The sequence below is a fragment of the Lissotriton helveticus genome, chromosome 2_1, assembly GCF_964261635.1.
Source record: "Lissotriton helveticus chromosome 2_1, aLisHel1.1, whole genome shotgun sequence".
In the NCBI taxonomy this organism is placed as follows: Eukaryota; Metazoa; Chordata; class Amphibia; order Caudata; family Salamandridae; genus Lissotriton; species Lissotriton helveticus.
Genome location: NC_136059.1, coordinates 2,014,567,582 through 2,014,580,387, shown reverse-complemented (window position 1 = coordinate 2,014,580,387; position 12,806 = coordinate 2,014,567,582).

The window sequence follows — 12,806 nt, the reverse complement described above, 5'->3', positions numbered from 1 at the left end:
GATCTTTGGACTGGGTAAGAGTGGTCTGCTTAATTCAGGCACTCTGACTGCTAATGCGCGGACTCATATTTTCTGAAGATTTATTACTGGACTGTTTAATGAATGACTGCTTTTATAAGGAATTTTGAAAACAAGCCATGACACACCTTTCAAGCCGAACAAAATTGCTTGGGACAGGATCTGATTCCATTTAAATTAAACCTGTTTCTGAGGTAAATGTGACACCAATGCTATAATACTGGGCAGATGCATAGTCTTCCCGAGGATATTGGCAGAGCCTGCACTCTTTGTTCTGCATTTGATGATGCCATTTTGGGAGCGATTCAAGCATGGTAGAAATCCCAATCTGTCTTGGAGCACTTTTTTTTATATACCTCCTTAAGGTGGCGTTCATGCCCCGGTTACTTACTTGTAATCTTCATCACTTTGAGTATAGTCTTCCTCACCACATAAAGAATGAAGTGAGCTTCAGCTCCACACCAGAGCCCTCCAAAGCAAAAGTTAGCCTCCCATGTCTCCCATCCCTTCCCAACATGGCTGACCTATATCACCATTGACCTCTATAAGAGGAGGGCCGGCCCAACCCTCAGCCTGAGAGCTACCAAGCATAAACATGAAGCCTATAGCCACACAGGGAGGGAGAGATGGGAACTCACGTGGTGAGGAAGACTATACTCGGAGTAATGAAGATTACCGGTAAGTAACCAGGGCATTACCTCCTTGTAAGTCTTCCTCGCTACATGAAGAACGAAGTGAACACATATGCAAGCCAAGAGGCTTCATCGCGAACAAGCAACCACCGACAAGGATGATTTGATATCAAAAGACAGATTTAATCCAGTGTAACGAACATACAGGAGAAAAAACAGGACAAACCAGAGGGACAAATCAAGGGACAGATGACCCGGCCCCAGAACAGCCCCTGCGAAAACCCCAGGGGGAGAACCACCCAGGAAACCCTGGTAGTGCTCAATGAACATGTTCTGAGAAGACCAAGTTGCAGCCCTGCAGATATCCTCCATGGAACCCCCTTAAAAGAGGCCCAGGACACTATGAGGACCCTGGTGGAACAACCCTGGATCCCTGCTGGGAGGTCAGACCCCTGGGACTCGCAGGCCAGCAGTATAGCGTGCTTAAGCCACCGACTCAAGGTGGAGACGGAGTGTTTGTGACCAGAACGAACAGTACCAAAGGTCACGAACAAACTGTCACAATGACAAAAAGTGGACATGCAGTCCAGGTAATCCTCTACCACTCGCCAAACATCCAGCAAGGCCAGAGAGGCCTCAGAATGGGGTGGAAAAGAAGGCAAAATCACCTCACAGAAGAGGTTCACGATTGAGGGTGTTGTAATTTAGCAATGATTAGGTTAAGCATTAGCAGAAGAGAGACTATCTTGTTTAGGGACTCCATTTTGTATTTCTATCGGCCATTTTGTTTGCCATGTGCTCTCCATGTGTTCTGTCCTACCTTCCTGTCAACTGCTCTTGAAATCTGCCTAGAGACAAGATATATTGCTATTGGTCTAAGGACTCTGTGTAGAGAAGGGCGAATCCCTTGCACTGGTAGGCCTGGCTGAGGCTTGCTACTACAAATTGGCGCTTCCAACGTGGGGCTCATCAGCGACTCGGATGCCCGAAGGAGTGGTCGAGACGGAGGATTGGAATCTCGCTTTGAACGTGATCACTGCCGGAGGAGACCCGAGTCTTGGCATCCACGGCGTTTTCCCTTTCTTTCTGATCTGACCATCCAGGTGGCGCCGGTCCTCGACTGAGATCTCTTCTGTTGATTCGCCATGCAGTTACCATTTGGTCGATTTGAGAACTTGGCAGTAGGAACCTGGACACCATTTGATTGGTAAGAGCCGTTCTGCGGCACTTGATGTTGGTTTCGATGCCTTTGATTGGTAAGGTAGTTTAGTAACACTTACTGCGGCTTTGTTTGTAAGATTGGCTAATATTGAATCTCGTTTGATATATATATATATATATATATATATATGTGTTGCAATACATATAGGCAGGTAATGAGGAGATTTTTCTCTATTTAAAATTGTTTGAACAGCGCAAAGTACGAATAGTACCTTAAGAGCTACTTTTTCTAATACTGCATATTTTTCACTATTTTGTGGCATGCCTGTCTCCAGCACACTTCAAAGGATGTGTTGCTTTTGTAGTGGTACCAATTTGAAACTTGACGAAGCACAACCAGCCCCCCCAGAGGGGCGCCTAATAGGGACATGTATATTAAGTATGGTATTTTGTCCATAATGTACAGCACGTTAGCGAACAAATACACCCGTAAGGATCCTGAGTTATGTTGGCCTATGCATGGGTCATTTAATTTACGAACATTTCAGTAAGTGGAGCAACGAATGTTTAAGCGAAAGGCTAGGCAGTTCATGATTGATTGTGTGCGAATGTGGAAAAAAGAAGTGCGTGAACAAATGAAGCGTGAGCAGGCCTTGATTGAAAAAGAACAACATAAGAGCGTGTATGTGAAAGCATTAGAAATGAAAAATAAAGAAATTAAAGAAAGGGAAGATAGGGAGCGTCAGTTACAGGTAAATAGCCAATAGGCTATTCGTAGGCCTCTTTTTTCTATTCTTAATAAACCCCAAGATGATTCTCTCTTATTAGATCGTTGCCCACCCCTGTATACTCTTCCCTCTGCTCCTTGTGAGTCAGATGAGGACTCTCCTACTGAGCAGGATAAAACCCGAGACACTCACTCGATGTTAACTACCAAACGTTCCTCTGAGATTAGATCCGCAGGGTGCAAAGCCGATCATAGTACTATCACTGCTTCTGAACTTCTAGATACTATTAAGAATTGGTTGGAAAAGGAACAAAAATATTTTACCGAGATATTTGCTGCAGAGGTTGTTGAACGATATAGGAAATATTCGGCGGAAGTAGAGCCTGATGATATAGCAGCTGATTGTAAGCAATTACGTGAAGGTTCTTTTGTCTTCTCCCAGGTGGCTGACACGATCAGACGCTTGGTTAAACTACGTGATGAAGCAGTCTGTTTGCAGGAGGAGAAAAAGGCAGCAGACTCAGCTGCACAAACATCCCGAATCAACATGGCACGAGCTTCGACGCCCGAAACAGATAAGAATGTTGTAAATGTGAAACCCATGCGGGAAGTCGCGCCGTTACATGTTCCTCCTAAGGGAGCAGGTACAAGTGATGATAAGACTTCTATTGACGCGAAAGGGTACTTTATTTATAATTAGGTGTACACTCCTTGGAATAGAGCGGATGTTATGGCTCTTAAAAATGCATTGCCTCATCCGCGAAAGAATCAGACAGCCTTTTATGAAGAAATTGAGGGTGCCATTAGCTCTTGTACTATGACTTTGTCTGATATTGATTTGTTTTTTGGATTAATATTACCGCCTGATATGTGGAGAACTGTGCGCAAAGTTTTTTTTTGTTTTAAATATTTTATTGAAACAAAAGCAGAGATAATGTTTAACAAACAGTCATGAGTTACAATCTTGCCATAGAACACGTATATTACAGCAGTACACCACAATCACGAGTACAAGGGGGGATTGGGTCTGGTCAATCAACTGTGCCGAAAGTTGATGATCGTGTGGCATTTGGGGCATTGTGGAAAGATTTAGAACAGTTAGATGAAGATAGAAAACCTGCACAGAAACCGTGTCAGTTAATTTTGGATCTTCCGGTAGCTATATTGGTTAAATTAAAGACGATTATTCCCCCTAAAAAGATAGATTGGACTATGTTAGCGTCTTGTAATCAAACCATAGATGAATCAGTTTCAGACTTCTTCACACGCTTTGAAGAAGCATTCCACGATTTTAGTGGCCCGTCATTGACAGATGACACGGGTAGGCATCTGTTTGTCGATAAATATGTCACAAAACTTTTGCCAGAAATAGCTAGTCGCCTAAAGGCGAGTGAAAGTTCATGGACTACCTCCTTTCTGGTTTCTCTCTTAACTATGGCTCAGTATTATGAACGACAAGAATTAGAAGCGAAAAGTTAGGAGGATAAAAAATCCAAAGAGTTAAAAACAAAGGTTATGATGGCTCAGGCTTATGGCCCACCTTCTAGAGGTATTAATAGAGGTGAACGTGGATCTCATGGATCGTCCTTTCCTCCCTATACTCGTTCGAATTTATCTGTTGATCAGTGTGCGTATTGCAAGAAATTTGGACATTGGCTTTCTGACTGTCCAGTACTGCGTGCTCAGCAGGGTTCACGTGGTCGGGGGCAAATGAGAAATCATTCAGGATATTCAGGGCCTAGAGGAAACACAAATGATCGTGCTAGGTTTGATGCTAATACACATGGACAGGAGGGGTCTAAAACTTTTGACAGATGGAACCAATATTAAATGTCCGACTATGAGCCGTCTGATTTGCAAGATTCTGCTTATGCATAGGATTGCCTAGGATGGGGTAAGGAATCAGTTGAAGTTCCAGTAGATCAGAGGGATCTCTATGTTACAGCACATGCTTTGGGTTCTACTGACCAGTTTCTGGTTGATACAGGAGCTACTCATAGCACCTTGTCTAAACACTTGATTCCAAGGGCTCCCCTGTCTGGCTCAACTATTACATTGATAGATTTCGATGGAACATCTTCCATTAGCCCATTGTCACAGCCACTTGCACTCCATGTTAATAAGTTTACTGCTCCATGTCAGTTTTTGCTTTCTCCAAATACACCAGACAATATTGTGGGTCTTGACATGCTCAAATATTTCAGAGCTACGATACGATGTTCTCCGGAAAGGAGTACGGGTTATTTTAAATGACAACTAACCCATGATTGAGAGATCTTGTATTGTTAAAGAGGACATTGCACTAGCTTCACTCCCTAGTACTTTGTGGGCTACTTCAGACACCGATGTAGGACAAATTGTTATTCCACCAGTACATATTAGTGTCAAGGAGGGTGCTTTACTGCAGAGATTGCCTCAGTATAAAATGACTCGAGAAGGAGAAGAGCCACTTACACGTATTGTACAGGAATTGATTAAGGTGGGGGTGGTGGAAGAGGTTCCTTATAATGTTTGCAATAGTCTGATTCTTCCCATTTTGAAAAAAGATGCTGACACTAGAATATATAGATTTATCATCGATTTGAGAGAAGTCAAGAAGATTGTAGTACCACAGTACCCTGTAATATCTGACATATCGACATTGTTTACCCTGGGCCCTCCAACAGCAACTAAATTTGCAGTAGTGGATTTGAAAAACGCTTTCTTCTAGATTCCTATTCATCCTGATAGCCGATATTTGTTCGGTTTCACTTTAAATAACAGATCATACAGATTTTGTAGAGTTCCTCAAGGGTACACAGAGAGTCCGAGTATTTACAGTCAAGCCTTAAAATGACAACTCGATTCTTTTACTTTGAAGGAGTGGCTCTCATACAATATGTCAATGAGATCTTGTTGGCAGCTGATGCACCTGAGCAGTGTGAAAAATTTACTTTGTCCTTACTTTCTTTTCTTGGTACACACCACCATAAAGTATCACGGAAGAAATTGCAATATTGTAGACCAAAGGTAACCTATTTAGGTCATCTTCTGTCTAAGGAGGGACGTGCACTGAAACCAGATCGCATTCAAGCAATTTTAGACACCCCAGTACCTTCTACCCAGAAAGATGTCCGTGCATTTATTGGTTTGACTTCGTTTTGTAGGCAATGGATATTGGGTTTATCACACATTGTTAAACCTTTGCTAGCACTTTTGACTAAGAACACTCTGATTCCTCTTCCTTGGACAGATGAAGATTACCATTCTTCTATATTAATAGCACTCCCTAGGGGAACTTTGTGCATCCTTTTTAATAGTGTCTGATGGGACATGCACACTGGACCCCCTTAAATATTGTCCCGCCCCTGTCCCTCCTTTGTTGTTTATTGGACAGATGAATGTCAAAATGCTTTTCGCCAGTTAAGACAAGCTCTTTGCTCTGCACCAGTGTTAGGCACACCAGATTACACGAAGGCTTTTACACTCTATGTACACGAGAAAGATGGATGTGCATTGTCAGTTTTAGTACAGACACACGGTGACAAGCAGCGTCCCTGCGCATATTTTTCTGCAGTTCTTGATCCTGTTGGTTGTGCGTTGCCTGGATGTTTTCGTTCAGTTGCAGCCACAGCTGTGTCTATACGTCAGAGCGAAGGGATAGTTTTGTCACACAAACTGTTGGTGCTAGTACCCCATGCAGTAGATGCCCTTTTGAATCAGACCAAGACACAGCATTTAACTAGTGCGCACCTGACAGGATACGAATTGACATTGTTAGCACCTCATATTACATTGAAGAGATGTGCGACACTAAACCCAGCCACTTTGTTGCCATATCCTGAGACTCAGTCTCAATCAAAGGAGCCTCACGATTGTATATGCCTTACTGAGGAACAGACAAAGGGTCACATCAATTTGCAAGATACGCCCCTTCCAGATGTATATGGGGAGCTGTGGGTTGATGGGTCCTGTTTGAAATTAACAGATGGCACAACCTCAGCCGCATATGCAATCACAGACGTCGGCTCAAGCAGCTGAACTAATAGTTTTGACACGAGCGTGTGAGCTTAGTACTGACTTATGTGTGAACATTTACACCGATAGTCGCTATGCTTTTGGAGTGGTTCATGATTTTGGCCTACTCTGGAAGGAAAGAGGCTTTCTTACATCCCACAGGATGCAGATAATGCACAGAGAATTAGTACATAATCTCTTGACTGCACTTACATATCCGAAGAAAGTTGCCATTATGAAGTGTAGCACACACAAGAAAATCATTGACAAAATAGGACAAGGCAATGCCTTCGCAGATCGCATAGCCCGTGAAACTGCAATACACCGAAACACTACATCTATGACCGTAGTAAAATCACAAGCTGAGCGTTGGCATAATGCTAGAGAGGAAGTATTGGATATACAGAAATCTGCCTCTGTGGAAGAACTTGAGGAATGGTCCAGAGAAGGAATGTTAGATGATGAGGGTTGTTGGCGTAACAAAGAAATGAATAAATGGAAATTGCCTGCAGCCTATTTACAACCTATGGTTCAAATGGCACATGGGCGGGCACATGTTGGAGCTCTAGCAATAACTAAATTGCTTACACAAGTCTGGGAGCATCCTGAAATTGCCAGCACAGCTAAAAGAATAGTACAGTCCTGTTTGATCTGTTGGCAGTACAATCCTGGAAAAGGGACACAAACTCCTACAGGAGGGTTTGCTACACCAAACGCTCCTTTTGAAGTTTTGCAGATGGATTACATCCAACTTGAACGCTGCAATAATCTAAAATACGTCCTAGTGGTGGTATGTGCCTTCAGTAAATGGATAGAGGCATGCCCTGCAAAGGATAATACTGCTCTTACCACAGCAAAGGTGCTTCTGAAGGAGTTTTTTCCAAGATATGGTGTTTGTAAGCTTTTGTGGAGTGACAACTGACCTCATTTTATTGGGCAAGTTGTAGAGTATGTGCTGAAACAGAAATTCCATACAGTCTTCCACCCGCAATCAGCAGGATTGGTGGAAAGGTATAACGCTACTTTACAATTGAAGCTGGCAGAAATACTGGCTTCCACGTCCCTAAAGTGGCTAGATGCACTACCTTTGGCACTGTTATCCATAAGATCGGTGCCACACTCACGATCAGGTCTTACACTGTATCAGGTGTTATTAGGGAGACCGATGAACATTTGGGAAGTTCCTAAGCCACGCCCCATACATGATGTACCTTGTGTTCTGTTGAATGATTATTTGGCACAGTTAACCGACAGTTTGACCTCTAAACATCAACAGGTTCGAGAAGCTCTTCCTGACAGATCTACAGGTGAGGCCCATGAACTCCGTGCCGGCGATTATGTGATGGTCAAGTTCTTCGACAGATCGAACATCTTGGAGCCGAGGTGGCGAGGTCCGGAGCAGGTGCTGTTGGCCACAAGGACAGCCGTTCGAGTGACGAACAAATAGAACTGGGTGCACAGCACGCATTGTAAACGCGTGTCACCCGCCTTGGTGGAACCTGCTGCGCTGACCGGCCATTGAGAGATTCTGGAGATGGAGAAAGGTCAAGCTATCTTACCTGACAAATCTACGGAAGTTTTCCCGGACCACATGATTCCTGGAGCATTGCGATACCACTTGGGACCGAGGAAAGAATCTGCAGTGTTGAAATCTACGGAAGTCTTCCCGGACCACATGATTCCTGGAGCATTGCGATACCACTTGGGACCGAGGAAAGAATCTGCAGTGTTGAAAGAGACTGGTTGAGCTACCGCCCTGGGTTTGTGAAACAGAGAGCCATTGTGGCAAGTGGGGGGATCAGCCTAGCATTAGTGTAGTGATACCCGTCTTGGCCCGTGGTGAAGAAATCAACGGCTGCCCAGGGAGAAGAGCTCCAACGATTGTTTTCAACAAGTTTTTAGAAAGATTAATCATCACTGTTGCGAAAATGAATAACAAAAGAATCATTTGTGCTGTAGGGTTTGTTGTTGCCCCAGTGGTTATGGCAATAATCACTTGGTTCGTTGAAAAAGCAGCTCCTGCTCGACAGCTTTTTGTTGCCACTACTCCAGCTCCACTGGAGCACCATTATTATACACTTCCCTATCATGAGCAGAGGCATCGACAATCCTACCTGAATAACACATTCATCCAGATGTTGCATCATACACACAATGCTACAAATACTACCAATTGTTGGGTGTGTAGGATGATACCTGCACACTAAAAGAAAGGAGGAACGCCTTTTATTCCTCTACCATTTTCCCATAATGGTTCATGTCAAGCTTGGTATGCCCTTTTGTTTGCTTTTGGAAAGCCCTCGGTAGGTGGAATCATTTTTCGGTTGAATAAAGAATGCTACCAAGATGAAGATGATTATCCTCAAGCTAAAGGGACTAAATGGGAATGGGAAGAGTACCAACTGGACAATATGTCGACACCATATGTCTTCACATATGTGAGAACCATCAAAAATACTGGACCCTTTGTGATTTCTGTAACCAGAGCTAAAGCAGATTTATGTATTGGCAGTGCTGGGAGAATTCCCATAGGACGAAGTGAATGTATTTCTACATTAAATATTGAAGGTGCTAATAACAGTAGTTTTACATCGTCGCACAACACATTTGTATTTGTATTTGTATTTGAGCTTGTAAAGCGCACTGCTACCCGTCCGTAGGTTTCCTGGCGCTGTATAACTTTGGGGAACCCGTCCTGGCTTTCCCTGTGGGATGGTCCCTGCTGGAAGTCCCCAAGGTGGAGCCAGGAATCCCCGGAATTGATGGGGCCGTTGTGGAGATTAGGCAAGCTAATGCCCAGAGTTGCCGAGTGAAACCCATGATTAGAGTAAGCACCGAAGCGAGAATTATCGAGTCCGCTGACCCAAGTCCATGACCCTGCCGCGTCGGGAATTGAACCCTGGTCCTGGGCCGACTCCTGCTCCTGGGTCTGCTGCCTCTAACCAGTGAGCCACACTACTCCACGTAGTAGTCCACTACTCCACATACTTCGTGCGTGGTAATAAAGGATATTATCAATTACCTGTTGGGTGGTCCGGGATATGTTACATATCATTTTTGTTACCATCTGTGTTTTTAGCACCTGCACCATATCATCTTGACCTGAAGTTATACAATGATATTTCTAAGAATAGATACAAACGAACAATAAGTATAGATGAGGTCGACCAGACAGATACCACTATGCAACAATATGTCGATTTCAATTTGGGTTTGTTCTTCTTTGTGGGTGCTGCATTGAATAGCAGAAAAATCAGATGATTGACTCGAAGCTGTCACCAATCAGACAGCCATGGCACTTGGGAACATTACAGAAGAACTGCAAATTGCAAGAATTGTAGCACTCCAAAATAGGATGGTATTAGACGTGATTGTGGCTGATCGAGTGGTACCTGATCTCTCACCTTCAGTTTATGATGCAATCTCTAAACTACATAAGATTGCTGCAGACATTCACCCAGAGACTGGTACATGGACATTTTCGAACTGGATATGGACACTCTTTGTTACTTGGGGCTGGAAGCTACTGACTATTCTATGTATACTACTGGTGATACTATTTACATGCTGTACTTGTATACAATGCGGTCCTATGCTTTGCTCCATGTGCATCACTGCTTGTACACCTACCAAAAGAAATATTACAAAAGAACAACAAATGTTAAACTATGAAATTACTGAGATGATGAACATCAATGTACAGAATGCAGATCTAGATTACCCCAGATAGACGAATATCTTCAGCTAATGCTGAAAGGGTCATCTGTTGTAATTTAGCAATGATTAGGTTAAGCATTAGCAGAAGACATCTTGTATTTAGAGACTATCTTGTCCGTTTACGGACTTCATTTTGTATTTCTATCGGCCATTTTGTTTGCCATGTGCTCTTTATGTGCTCTGTCCTACCTTCCTGACAACTGTTCTTGAAATCTGCCTTGAGACAAGATATATTTAGTCTCCTCTGCTCCGCACATGCGCAGTTGAGCATACAGCTGTCCCCAACTTGTAACTGTCAAGATTTGTCCACCAGAATTAGCTAACTGTCAGTCCCTCCCACTTGTTGCTAGCACACTCTCTGTATGACCTTATATGTATTTGAAACCAGCATTCTGTACCTTGTACCACCTTCATTTGAGCCCCTGTGTGGGTATAAAAGGACCAAGCGCCTTCCAGTCAGTGTGCTAGCTCATACTCTACCGAAGGGTGTTGTTTGAATGTAGTTCCACCTCATGAGGTTTAAGAAACTTTGTCTTTTCTATTCCAGTTTCTGTGCCAACTTCTTGCTATTGGTCTAAGGACTCTGTGTAGAGAAGGGTGAATCCCTTGCACTGGTCGGCCTGGCTGAGGCTTGCTACAAGGGGACCTTGGGAAGAAAACGAGGGTCATGACGCAAGACCAGTCGGTCCGGGAGAACCCGCAAGAACGGAGGGGACAAAAGAAATGACCGGAGCTCGCCTATTCTACCAGACGAGACAATAGTCCCAGGGAAAAACCCTCCGCCAGGAAATCCAGGACTCTCATGGGGTCCACAGAGACAGGGTCGGACCCCTGCACCCGCGCAAACTAGTAAAGGAGGACCAGTGGCGGGAATAGGACAGTAAAGTGGAGGACCTACTAGATCCCTGCAGCAAGTCAACCACACCCGTAGAACACCCCTGGGCCAACAAGGTCAGCAGCTCTAGAGCCAAGACTGCAGATGGAGCCGGCGCAACATCGTCCCTGGGAGCGGAGGGCCCTGCAATGGGAAGGGCAGATCCAGAATCTGCTAGCACTACCGAACAGCCAACTCGCACAGGAGAGGAAACCAGGAGTGGCAAATCCAACTGGGAACCACCAAGAGCACTAATGCTTTCTCCAAGCGGATCTTGCATAAGACCCGCGGTATCAAGGGAAACGAGGGAAAGGCATGCAGGAGACCCGATGGCCAAGGGAACTACAACGCATCCACCCTCCAAACCTCCGGGCACGGATGGAGCGCGCAGAAGCAGGGAAGGAGAAGTCAATCCACGGAAGGCCAAACAGGTCCACCAGGCTTTAAAACACCAAGGGCATCAGGGAGAAGGCAGACAGAGGAGGAAGCACCCTGCTCATATGGTCCGACTCCACATTCTCCTTCCCTGGGAGATACACCACCTTAAGGGATTGGACCATAGCTTCTGTCCAGGACAAAATTTCCTGGGTCAGCAATCAAAGGGAGTGAACACGGCAACCCCCCTGATGGTTGATGTAACCCCGCACCACCTGGTTGTCCATCTGAACCAGTACGTGCTGACCCTGGAGAGAAGGAGCAAACTCCTGACAAGCCAGCAGGACCACCTTCAACTTGTGGAAGTTGGAAGAGCACCACGCCTGAAGAGGATCCCACTGCCCCTGAACCGACCAAGACCCCAGGGTCGCTCCCCATCCGAGGTGACTGGCATCAGTCATGACCAACAGGGATGAGGAGACCAGGAAGGTAAGACCCTCGGAGAGATAAGCTTCCACCAGCCACCAGCCCACAACAGTCAGAATCCGAGGGGACACCAGGACCGAGGCCATGTAGTCCCCCGAGCATGGATCCCAGAGGGACAGGAGATGATTCACTAAGGGGTACAGGTGTAGGCCGGCCCAAGGTAGAAGATTGATGGTGGCCAACATCAGCCCCTGAACCCTCAACCACTGACCGCAGTCATCTGCGGCGTTCCTCAAGGCTCCTCGCTCAGCCCAACACTCTTCAACGTCTACATGAGCCCCCTCGCAGCCATCGCATGCCAGCACAACCTCAACATCATCTCCTACGCCGACGACACCCAGCTGATCCTCTCCCTCACCAACGACCCCACCACCGCCAGAGCCAACCTGCACGAAGGGATGACAGACGTAGCCAAATGGATGTCGAACAGCCGCCTGAAACTGAACTCGGACAAGACGGAAGTCCTCATCCTAGGATCCTCACCCTCCGCCTGGGACGACTCCTGGTGGCCCCCCGCCCTGGGCAGCGCACCCAAACCAACAGACCACGCACGCAACCTGGGCTTCATCCTGGACTCCTCCCTCTCCATGACCAGACAAGTCAACGCCGTCTCCTCGTCATGCTTCAACATCCTGCGCATGCTACGCAAGATCTTCCGATGGATCCCCTCCGAGACCAGGAAGACGGTCACCCAGGCCCTCGTCACCAGCCGTCTGGATTACGGCAACTCCCTCATCGCCGGAACCACCGCCAAACTCCAGAAGAGACTCCAGCGGATCCAGAACACCTCAGCACGACTCATCCTGGACATCCCCCGCCG